This window comes from Chrysochloris asiatica, unplaced genomic scaffold, assembly GCF_000296735.1.
Source record: "Chrysochloris asiatica unplaced genomic scaffold, ChrAsi1.0 scaffold00005, whole genome shotgun sequence".
Classification (NCBI taxonomy): Eukaryota; Metazoa; Chordata; class Mammalia; order Afrosoricida; family Chrysochloridae; genus Chrysochloris; species Chrysochloris asiatica.
Genome location: NW_006408523.1, coordinates 28847236 through 28860694, shown reverse-complemented (window position 1 = coordinate 28860694; position 13459 = coordinate 28847236).

Here is a 13459-nt window from a genome sequence, read left to right as displayed (position 1 = left end):
CAGATTTGTTTGCTCTTCTGGCAGTCCACAGTACTTAGACTATTCCTCATCAATACCATAACTCAATTACATTGACTTTTCTACAGTCTTTCCTATTCATTATCCAACTTCTCATATGCATATGAAGGGACTGAAAATATCATGCATTTGTTCAGGTGCATTTAGTCCTCAAAGTGACAGCTGAGCTCTACAATACATTCAAGAGATCTTGTGCAGTATACAAGTCTAATGCAATTTGTCTTTTGATTTCTTGACTGCTGCTTCCATGTGTGTTGATTGTAGATCCAAGCAAAATAAAGTCTTTGACAGTTCTATCTTTTTTTCCATTTGTCATGAATCTACTTATTGTACAGCTTGTGAGGATTTGTTTTCTTTATACAATCAATATTGAAAACTGTAGTCTTTGATTTGCATCTGTAAGTATTTGAAGTCTTCTTTCTTTCCAGCAAGTAAGACTGTACATCTGCATATAACAGACTGTTAATGAGTCTCACTCCAATCAGGATGTCATGTTCATCTTTATAAAAACCAGCTTCTTGAATTATTTGTTCAGCATACAGAGTGAGTAAGTACAGTGAAAGAATACAACCTGGGCACACACATTTCCTGATTTTAAAATAGTGAGTAACCCCTTATTCTGTTTGAATGATAGTCTCTTGGTCTATGTATAGGATCCTCAGGAGCACAATGAAATGTTCTGGAATATACATTCTATGCATTGTTATCCACGGTTTGTCACTATCCACACAATTGAGTACCTTTACATAATCAATAAAGCACAAGTAAGCATGCTTCTGATATTCTCTGCTTTTAGCTGAGTGATCTATTTGGCTAAATACATTTTATGTATGCTCTGACATGAGCAATAATATCTCTAGTTCTACATCCTCTCCTGAATTAGACTTGAATTTCTGGAAACTACCTAAAAGTGTTCAGTGTTTTAAAATTAAGAAAGATGTGACAGGGTTGTATTCTTTCACTATATTTGTTCAACCTGTATGCTGAGCAAATGGTCTGAAAAACTGGTTTATATGAAGAAAAACGTGGCATCAGGATTGAAGGAAGACTCATTAACACCCTGCAATATGCAGATGATACAACCTTGCTTCCTGAAAGTAAAGAGAAGTTAAAATCTTTACTGATAAGATTAAAGACATATGGATTGCATTTCAATGTAAAGAAGACAAAAATCCTCACCACTGGACCAATAAACTACATTATTATCAATAAAGTAAAGATCAAAGTTGTCAAGGACTTCATTCTTCTTAGACCAATCAAACAACTTATTGCATTGTATTGCAGTTGAGAAATCAAACAATGTGTTGCATTTGGCAAATCTGTTACACAAGACCTTGATAAAGTGTTGAAGAGCAAAGATGTCAGCTTGAGGATTAAGGTGCACCTGATCCAAGCCAGGGTATTTTCAAAAACCCCAGATACATGCAAAAGTTGGATAGTGAATAAGGAAGACTATAGAAAAATTGATACGTTTGAGTTATGGTGTTGGAGGAGAATGTTGAAAGCACCATGGGCTACCAAAAGAACAAAAAGAATTGTGTTGTAACAAGTATAGCCAGAGTGTTCCTTGGAGGCAAAGATGGCCAAACTTCATCTCTCATACTTTGGACATATTGTCAGGAGGGACCAGTCACCGGAGAAGGGTAACATGTTTGGTAAGGTGGAGGATCAGAGAAAAAGAGGAAGACCCCCAGCTAGAATGATTGGCAAAGTGGCCGCATCAACTCGCTCAAGCATGGCAACAATAGTGAAGTTGACACAGGATAGGACAGTGTTTGCTTCTTTTGTGCATAGGGTCACTATAAGTTGGTATCCACTTGATAGCACCTAACAATAACAACAACAGCCTATAAGTGCACTGCTGCAATCATTTTTTAACTATCTTCAGGAACATTTTACTTGCATGTGATATTAACATTAATTCTTCGGGATGCATACAAATATGGATCTCTTCCAATCAATTGGCCATGTAGCTGCCTTCCAGATTTCTAAGCAGAGTTGAGTAAGTGCCATCATCACTGCATCAGTTTGTTGAAACATTCCAATTTGTATTCTGTCAATTCCTGGAGCCTTTTTTTTCTTCAATATCTTCAGTGCAGCTTGAACTTTTTCATTAAATACCATTGTTTTTTGATCATATGTCAGTTCTTGAAATGCTGAGCATCTAGCAGTTATTTTTGGTACAGTGACTCTTTATTCCTTCCATCTTCTTTTGATGTGTCCTGTTTTAACCAATATTTTGCTCATAGAATCCTTCAGTATTTCAATTCAGGTCTTGAATTTTTTCTTCAGTTCTTTCAGCTTGACAAATGCTAAGCATGTTAGTCACTTTTGGTTTTCTAACTCCAGGTCTTTGCACATTTCCATAAAATACTTGACTTTTTCCTCACCTTCAGTCTGAATTTGCATATGAACAACTGATGTATCTAGTCCATAGCTCATGTCTGGCTTTGTTTTGGTTGGTTATATTGATTTTCTCCATTGTCTCATTCCACAAATACAGTCAATTTGTTTCCTGTACATTTCATCTGGTGAGATCCACATGTTTAGTTGATATTTGTGTTGTGGAAAAAGGTATTTACAATGAAGTCATTGTTACTGTTGCTGTTAAGTGCCATCAAGTTGGTTCCAACCCATAATGACCCTGGAAACCAATAGAGTTTTCGAGGATTGGCTCGTGAGTATAAACTGCTGACCTTGAGGTTCGAACCAACATTGCAGTCCAGTGCATTAGCCCACAGCACCACACCAGGACTCCAATGAAGTTATTAATCTTGCAAAGTTCTGTAATGGGATATCCAGCATCATTTCTATCACCAGTGCTGTATTTTCTCACTACCAATCTTCCTCTTTGTTTCCAAGTTACCAATCACCAGTAACAATCAATACATCTTGATTGCATGTTTGGTCAATGGTTCCCAAATACTGAATAATAAACCCTTGCAATTCTTTAGAACATTTCCATGTTTCCATTCTTTTAGTGCTAATGCAGTAGATTAACTGTTGTGCTGCTAACTGGATGGTCAGTGGTTCAAACCCACCAGCTGCTTTGTGGGAAGAAAAAGAGCCTGTCTGTTCCTACAAATATATACTGTTTCAGAAACTCTACTGAGCACTCTGTCTTACAGGGTTGTTATAATTTCGAGTGAACTTGATGACAGTGGGTTTTGTTTGTTTGGTCTAGGGTATTATAATTGCTGTTGTTGCTGGCTGCCATCCTGTTGACCCTCATCTCATGTTGACCCCTCACATAATGGTGACCCCCTGCACAACAGAAGGAAACACTTTCTAGGTCAGTGGAGAACACATTGCTGCCCATAAGATTTCATTGGCTGATTATCAGAAGTAAATCACTAGGTCTTTCTTTCTAGTATAATTAGAAGTTGAAATAAATGTATTGTTCTAATCAAACTGTAAAATATTTGAAGATGAAAAGAGTGTTTTATTATTTCTATGAGATTTGGCATCTAACATGTTTTTGCTGCTGTTAAGTGCTGTCAAGTTAGTTCCGAACCACAGAGACACTGTATAAGGTTTCCATGGTGTCACTGGTGAGTTTGAACTGCCGACCTTGTGGTTCAAACTGATCTTGTGGTCTAGTGCATTACTCTGCAGCACCACACCAGAACTCCAGGCATCTAACATGGTAGTTAGTAACAGAATGGTTACAATAGAAATATACTGAGTGAATGAATAAAACAAATTAACCTCACAGAATCTCAATTATTGAATACCATAAAAGTATTTAATAGTGGTGGTTATGTGCCACAGAGTCGGTTCTGACTCATAGAAAGCCTGTATAGGGTTTCTGAGGCTGTAAATTTTTACTGGAGCAAAAAGGCTCATGTTTTTCCCATGGAGCAACTGGTAGTTTTGAGCAGCTGACCTTGCAGTTAGTGGTACAATTTGTTGGTGGTGTGCCATGGAGTAGGTTCCGACTCATAGTGACCTCCCATAGGGTTTCCCAGGCTGTAAATATTTAAAGGATCAGAAAGCCTCATCTTTCTCCCACTGAGCGGCTGCTAGTTTCGACTGTTAACCTTAAGGTTAACAGCCCGACTTGTAACCATTACGCTACCAGAGTTCCTTGGAAAGATGTTTAGTTGTGTTTTATTAATTATACAAAGTCATTCTACTGTGTGGATTACAATAAACTACGGATAATATTAAGACGAACAGGGATTCCAGAACAGATAATTTTGCTAATGTGGAAGCTGTATATAGAACAAGAAGCAGTTGATCAAATAGAACAAGGGGATATTGTGTGGTTTTGAATCAGGAAAAGTGTGTATTAGACTTGTATTCTTTCACCATACTTATGTGGCACTGTGGGTTAATGTACTGGACTGCAAGGTCGGTTTGAACCATACAGTTGGTGGTTCAAATTAACCAGCTGCTCCTCAGAAACCCTATACACTGTCACTACGAATCAGAGCTGACTCAATGGCACAAAACAATGTTCAGTCTTTACATTGAGTAATCTAAGAAGCTGAACTATATAAGAACATGGCATTAGGACTGGAGGAAAGCTCATAAAAAAGCTGTCATATGCAGATAACACACCTTTGCCACAACAGGACCACATTCTTCAATCCTACTATACCACTTTTACTTCTATGGCTGTTATCAGAAACATACACACACAGAAACGTGTATGTTACTAGACGAACATTTGATTTTTACAACCTTTCATTCACAACTTCCTGGGTAATGATAATGTCACTTGCTAAAATGAATTGTCAGGATGTAAAATTGTACCAAGCATTTATAATTCCTCCAGACTGTACCTAACCTTTGTGTACACTCTGGGCCTGTCATTGAAGATAGTAAAAACAATATATTGAAAATACAAAGTAACACCTTTTTTATTTTTCTTAATTTGTAAAATTCTTAAATGTACTAGGTAGCATCCAAATTTTACTACTCAGAAACCTACTTTTATTGTATTCCGCCTCTTAATTTAAAATAATGACTCCTGAACAATACAATGAATTGTGTGTTCTCTTAGTCACAAAAAAGCTGTTTTTAAGATTTCTGTTACGAGTTGTGATAGTCAGCTGTCTTTGTCTATTCCTCTATCTTCTTGTAGTATCTGATATTTCTTTACCCAACAATTCAACTCTAGTTTTATGTAAACTTTTGTTTTATCTTTAAAGGTCATAGGGAATTAGATCAATCATTTTTATTTCTTAATTTTCCAAACAATAAAACCTAGCAATTTCTTCTCCTCCAGTTTGTTATCATAATATATTTTTGAAATCATTTATGAGCTTGATTCTAAATCTGAGCTTGCGTCATGGATCAAAACATTTTGTGTTAGAGTTGACTAATAACTCACCTTTTTAAATAAATCCAGTGATATTCTGTAATTCTTTCAGGTAATTTTCATATAAATAGAAATAATCGATAGCAAGGGACAGACTGTTCATTCAAAGAATTGTTCTTAACAAGTCACCAATATTTTCATATTACACATCTTCCCTATAGTTTCAATAGTCTTATTGATAGGAACAAAATATTTTCATTGTTTTTATTGAATTCCTGGCTTATACCAGTAAAGGAATAATCTCTAGATTAAAAAATAAATTACTTGAAAAGAGCTTTGAGGTCAGTGATTCCTAGGTCTTTTTTTCTTCTTCCTTGTTTCTTTTCTTTACAGAAAGAAGCTACAGCATTTTAGAGAATGTGTTCTCTTATCAAGTGAGCTTTAAGCTGGCCTAGTCAAGACATCCTATTACACTCTTTCTAAAAAGCAAAATTTTGTAGCTCTGCAAAGATTTTTTCTTTATGCTTAGATGATTTTCTTGCCTTGGACAAATAGCAGTGAGGAATCTATATCTCAAAATATATTTACTTTAATAATTAAACTATCTATTTAATGTAAATTTCTGAGAATTAATTTTAATAGCTTTTACTTTTTCACTCAGGGAAATAAGAGCTGATTATAACCATCTTATTTATATTCATTGAAAAATGTATTATATGCACAAATCATGATTAAAACCCTTAATTCTTCTCTCAAATAGGCTATTAATTTTGATGATTGGACAACATGATTCATATACAAAAGCCTATTTGTTTTTGTTGTTGTAGAATTGTTTTAAACCAATAAAGAAACAACCTAGCAAATATTGGTGACTTGTTTAGAACAATGTTTTGAATGAACAAACTGTCCCTTACTCTTGACTGTTGTTATTGTTGTTAGGTGCCATGTACTTCCATTTATATGAAAATGTCCCTAAATAACTGCAGAATGACACATGAAGTAACAGCCTCTGCATCATTCCTTCATTTTCTCTTCAGGAAAAGTTAGTGACCAGTACTCACTCAGTCTCTTTTCCTAGTATTTTTAAATCTCAGCAGGTGTTTAGTTCATATCTCCTGTTTGAGTCACTGATTCTAAATCCCTTATAACAATGTCCATCCTCCAACCGTCACCACAAAACAATTCTCACCACTACCAACAACAACAACAAAAAAAATCAGCATAAGTTTAAGAAACTCATCAGAAATTAGAAAGTGTATTCTGAAACATTGTATTCCTTTATAATCACTTCAACAAACAGAGAAAGAACATTTCAGAGAACAGATATCTGTAACTTTATATTCTATGAAAATTTTGAAGCCGAGAAAAGAGAACTACCAGGCGATCTCAGGAGCTGAATTTGCAATAAGTGAGCTTATTTTTTTCTAGTAGTGTGTAGAATTGATTTTAGGGAACTGGAATAGGCAAAAATGGAAATAAAGTTATGAAATTGTTAGTAAAAATAGGTTGAATTTCAGATAATATATGCTATAAAGCATCTATCCTGAAAACATTTATATTCAAGTAAATCTTATTATTTCAATACTATTTTTCAAAAGGAAAGGTTTGAGAGGAATACTAAGATAGGATCTAAAATAGTGCATATAAGGCAATATTTTCTTAAAGCCATCTCATCTTAGAGGTACATGTTAGAATGATAAAAGCGGTGGCCACATTATCTCAGCTCAGACTTAACAGCAGATTCCCTGGAATTCTATTGCCTAGCATTCAAAAGAGGGGAAGTTGTGACTGTATGATATAAAATGCTCACAAATTATTATCATAATCTATTTTCCAATACCCTATCTGTTCTTCTCACCACTGTTATACTGTCCAATAAAAATATTGCACACCTATGGTCATACACGTGACCCTCAGGTAGCAGAATGTTATTCATCCCTAGTCTCTTGTACTTTCATCTTTGATACCAACTTCTTTGCACATATCTGAACAATGAAAAAACAATGTCTTCTTTCTGTCTTCATTATGAATCATAAGAGCTTCTCCTGTCCCTAAGTTCTTTGCAAAATTTTTCTGTTCTATATTTTACAGCACCCATTTTCTCCTACTTTCATAAATAGCAGCTTTACATGTCTGAGTATCATGCCTAAGATTCCTTTAGTGAAATTATTGGCTATACCCAATAAGAATAATATTGGAAAAGATAAAAAAGATACAGTAAAAGATTCAAGAAAGAAACCAAATTCAAAAGATGCAAACCAGAATATGATTAATTTGCTAGTTTAATCATGATTATCTTTTAGGTATACTAAAACATATCCACATTTCTTATGTGAAGTTACTCAATTTACCCAGAGTCCAGAGCATTAAAAAGCACATACGTTTTCCTCTCATTCCACGCGATAACCATATGACTTTTAGCTCTGGTGCACCCACATACACTTTTCATCCAAAAAAAATATTTGCAGTACATGAAAGGTTTTGATGTTCATCCAGGAAGATTGTTCTTCAGGCAATACTACTGAGTAAGCAATCTTTTCCTAGTATCAGATACTTACTTTGGTTTGCCTGAGTCCTGGAGAAGTGCTGTGGGTTAATACATTGGGCTGCAAAGTTGGTTTGAACCACAAGGTCAGTGGTTCAAGCTCATCAGCTGCTCCTCAGAAACGCATATACGAGGTCACTATGGGTTGGAACTGACTCAACTGCACTTGACAACAATGGCAACAACAAGATACTCCAGAGGAGAAAGACCTGGCCACCTGTTTTCACAAAAATTTCAACCTAAAATGCCATCTGTCCTATAGAGAGCCCTGGTGTGGCTCTGTAGGATAAGACCAGGACTGATAACCACGAGGTCTGCAATTCAAATCCACCAGTCATTCATCAGAAATGCTATACAGGGTTGCTTTGAGTAGGACCAGATATGACAGCATTTCACAATTACAACAATAGGGTCACTATGAGTCAGAATTGACTTGATAGCACAAAACAAACCAATCCCTTTGTTTAAATGTATTCTACTCTTAATGCTAAGTCAATATCACTCATTGTGATTGTTAAGTCTTGTACAGCATATTTGCCTAATGTAATACATCATTTGATTTCTTTACTGCTGCTTCTTTGAGAGTTGATAGTTGATCCAAGAAAAATGAAGTCCTTGGCAACTTCAATCTTTTCTCCATTGATAAGAATGTAGTTCATTGGTCCAGTGGTGAAGATTTTTGTTTTCTTTACATTGAAACCCAATCTATACAGAAGGTTATGCTCTTTGATCTTCATCAGTAAGTATTTTAAGTCCTCATCACTTTCAGGAAGCAAGGTTGTATCATCTGCATATCACAAGTTGTTAATGAGTTTCTTCCAACCCTGATGCCACATTTTTCTTCATATAACCCAGCTTCTCAGATCATTTGCTCAGCATACAGGTTGAATAATATGGTGAAAGAATACAACCCTGTCGCACACCTTTCTTAATTTTAAACCATTCAGTGTTCCCATGTTCTGTTTGAACAACTGCCCCTTGCTCACATTCCTCGTGAGCACAGTTAAGTGTTTCAGAATACTCGTACTTCGCAATGTTGTCCATAAGTTGTCATGATCCACACAATCAAAAGCTTTTGCCTAGTCAATAAAGCAAAGGTAAAAACCTTTCTGATAGTCTCTGCTTTCAGCCAAAGTCCATCGGACATCAGCAATGATATCCCTCATTCCACGGTCTCTTCTGAATCCGGCTTGAGCCTCTGGAAGTTTTCTACCAATGTATGCTTGCAGTCGTTTCCGTATTACCTTTAGTAAAGCTTTACTCGCATGAGATAGCAAAGATGTTGTCCAATGATTTCCACATTCCATTGAATCACCTCTCTTTGTAATGGGCACAAATATGGATCTCTTCCAATAAGCCGGCCAGATAATTGTCTTCCAAATTTCTTGGCAGAGATGAGTAAGTGTCACCAGTGCTGCCTCCCTTTCTTGAAAGATTTCGATTTTTATTCCATCAATAACTGGTGCCTCGTTCTTTGTACCTTGGACTTCCTCCTTCAGTATCATTTGGCTCTTGATCATATGCTACCTCTTATAACAGTTAAACATCAACCATTTCCTTTTGGTACAGTGACTCTGTATATTCCTTCCATCTTCTTTTAATGCTTTCTGCATCAGTCAAAAATTTGCCCAGATCATCCTTTAATAACGAAAGTTGAAGCTTAAATTTTTTCTTCAGTTCCCCCAGCTTGAGAAATGCTGAGCATGTTCTTGCTTTTTGGTTTTATGATTCCAGATCTTTGCACATTTTGTTGTCATATTTGACTTAATCTTTTCGAGCTGACCTTTGAATTTTTCTGTTCAGCTCTTGTACTTCCTCATTTCTTCCATTCGCTTTAGCATCTCTACACTGGAGAGCAAGTTTCAGTGTCTCTTCTGACATACATTTTTACTTTTTCTTCTGTCTTGTCTTCTTAATGACTTTTTGCTTTCTTCATGTATGATTTTTTGATGTCATCCCACAACTCTTCTTGTCTTCAGTCTTTAGTGTTTAAAGTATCAAATCTGTTCTTCAGATGATCTCTAAATTCAGGTGGGATATATTCAAGGTCATATTTTGGCTCTCATGGACTTGTTTTCATTTTCTTCAGCTTCAGTTTGAATTTGCATATGAGCGATGATATGTCATTTAGTAATGCTTATTTCTCTGGTTCAATACCTATTTTACAAACTCTCTTTCTTGAAATGCCAAAAACATTAAAGATTTTATTTTCAGCTGGGTCATTTCACAGTTATCAACGCAGAGTGTCTGTCTTCACTGGTACCTATTGTCTGCACAAGCAGGTTCCCTGAAATTGAGTGTAATTTCCCATAATTTTTATTTCAGACACATCTCTAGAAAGATAAGTAATAAGAAAAGAAATAAGAAAGTAAGAAGACAGAGCACATGGTAATATCAAGTGTAAGTTCATTAGACATAGTAGATGTTTCAAAATGATATAAACCAACAATATTCAAACATAAAATGTTTGGCCATAAAAAATGCTAAAGAAAAAGGGAAAAAATTAAAAATCAAGAACACTTATAACTGAGGAAAAATTTATATCTCTTCCTTTGAAAGTATGTTTAATCTGAAAATAAAATATTTTACTAATGCTTCAGATTCTGTATTATAATTTACTTTTGCAAACCTAAAAATGTAAATACCATTTAAATAATTTTCAATTTTTTCAAAAGCATACAAATGTATTAAAATGAAAATGCATGCAAAAATAAAAATGTAATTGAAAACAATATAATTTCATGTCATGGTTTAAAAAGTTTTAAATTAAAAATTAGCCAATTAAATTTACTAATATTTACCAAATGCATTTATCTACTTGGAGACTCTACAAAAAGTAAAGCAACTATTAAGAGAAATGCAAGTTTGCTTGCTATCCGATAACAAAAAAGCAAAACCAAAAGTATTCCATCACACAAGCAATAATCTCTTAGAAAATATAATACATAGTTTAAATCGAATTATGTTTACCTTGACAAGAAAAAAATGTAAGAGTTACTTTTTTGTTGTTGTTGTTAAGTACCATGGAGTCGGTTCCAACTCATAGTGACACTGCACAGGATTTCCGAGGCTGTATATCTTTACGGGAGCAGAATGCCTCATCTTACTACCGCAGAACTGCTGGTAGTATCAAACTTCTGACCTTGAGGTTGGCAGCCCGACTTGTAACCACTATGCTACCAGAGCTCCTTCTTCAAGTTAATTAGGAAGACATATATTTAATATGATTATTTAGGTATGCAAAGATATACTATTTTGATAGGTGAAAAGTAAAAATTAATCTAGACATTGAAGTACAACCCATCCCAAATGAGAAAAATAATTGCAGCGAAAATATTAACAACATTAAAGCATGAATAAAAGATGGAAAAGAGGTATTTTTATTATATCTAACATTTAAAAAGCCATGCTCTCAACATTTAAACTGCATCTACTAAAAACAATATAAAGAACCAGAAATATAATGAGCAGGATATAGACCTAAGGACAAATGACTGTTTTATCATTATGGAAGGAATGTTTTCATCCCTAATAGTATTCCTTGTTCTGGTATTTATTGATGGCTCATATTTATATGTGTACAGCAGATGTTTTATTAGTAATATATTCATGGTATATCTTTGTTCAGTGATGTTTAAGAAGACAAAAATTCACTCATCTCTTCTCATAAAAGGAAATAATTGAGAAATAGCTTGTCAAAGAAATAAAATAAATACTAATAGAATTTCAAGGAGTTAGTTTAGCTGTGGGGCATAGCTACTTTGCCTTCCCAGGTTGGACACTGTTGAACAGCTTCAAATCTACAGAGATGAACCTATTGCTTACCAGACCAGGAATGGATGCTACTGAAAGTGAGACCAAACCAATAATAGAAAAAATAGAAAGAGTGAGGTGAAAAATCTTTAATTATTGTGCTCATCTTTCTCTTGAGGGATTCCTGATGGAGTAGTGGTTAAATTGTTTGGCTGTTAATTAAAGTCCAATGGTTCAAATCCATCTCTGTGGAAGGAAGATGTACTATTAGACATCCAAAAAAAAAACCCATAAAAAACCATAGGGTCTTATTAGTCAGAATCTAATCAATTAATCAATGACATTGTTTTATTTTTGTTTTTTTCTTTATGTTTTGTCTTTTTGGAAATATATATATACCACAGGAGTAGACATTCTGGTCCTACAGGAAGCTTAGGAAATGAGACATGTGTTCTGCCCTAATAAATGCAATCAGGTGAGACAATAGCACCTCTACTTTGCACATAAGTAACAAGAACTTCGTAGAGGTCATATCAATTGCTCCAGTCATGTTGCTAGTAATGGAAGGAGCTGGAGTTGGAAATCAGATGCCTTATTCAAAAAGTTCACACTGCAGGTATTCATTCACTTACTTATCCATCAAATACTTATGTGAGTCTGCTGAATAAATAATTCAGTATTAGTGGTTGGAAAAAATAGGATAAAATTACAGAATTTCTGCTTTTCCTTATAGAACATATGGCCTAGTGGAGAATTCAATTAAAATGCTGTGTGATAAAGTGTTTTGATAATCAAGTTTGGCATGTTATGCAACTACATGGAAGGGAACATAATCCTCACTGAGGGTGCTGTATGAGGCTGGTGAAAGGAAGAGATCCCTCAACAATGAGTAAAAATTGGCAGAATGAATGAATCTTGAATGGAGGTGGGATTACCAGTCAGAAAGAACACTGTGCAAAGCTTGAGGATAAAAAGAAAACATGGAGTCATTCAGAAAATGAAAGACGTTTAATTTTGGTGAATAAAAGACTACTTGTGGAATTTATTTGAATGGCAGAAAAAGAAGTTGGAGAGGTAAGAGGGAGCCACATTATTCAGGACCATATAAGCTCTATTATTAATTTCATTAAAAAATGCAAAGAGGAACCCATGTTTTGTTCTTTTTAAGAAACAGTAAAACTTGTTTTGATTTGTGTTTTATAAGGACCTTTTAATATGCAGTTTGTAATATGGATTAGATTAAATTAGGCATAATTATAAGAAATTAATTAGGAGGAGATGTCAACAATACAAGCAAGAAATCGTGTTGACCTAAGCTAGTAAAGTAACACTTGGGAAAAATGTGGATCAATCCTGAAGTCATAAAAGAGTGAATTCTGGGATGGCTTTAGCATCATTTTAATAACTGTAAGAAAAATGATAATTCTATTAGCCGAGGAAACAAATCTGGAGAACAATAAGTAAATGAAATTGATTTGTGTGATTTCATTTTAGTTTTTAAATTGTGAATTGTGTGAAAGTTTACAGAGCAGATCAGCATTTTTACATCCAACAATTCATATATATTTTGTTTCAGCTCATAGGTTACAATCCCTTCAATGTACCATTTCTTATCTCAGTTTCTACTTGTGTTTCCTATTTCTTTCTATTCCTTCTTTTTTCCTAACCCTTCTGAACTTTGTCCTTGGGTAAATGCTGCCCTTTTGTTCTCAAATGGTTGATTATTTTTAAATCTGCATATCTTTAGAGTGTCATTGTTCCCCTAGCTCTTATAGGGTAGTGGTTAGGAATTGGGCTGTGAACCTCAGGGTCAGCAGTCCAAAACTACCAGCTGTTCTGTGGGAGAAAGATGAGGCTTTCTGCTCCCGTAAAGATTT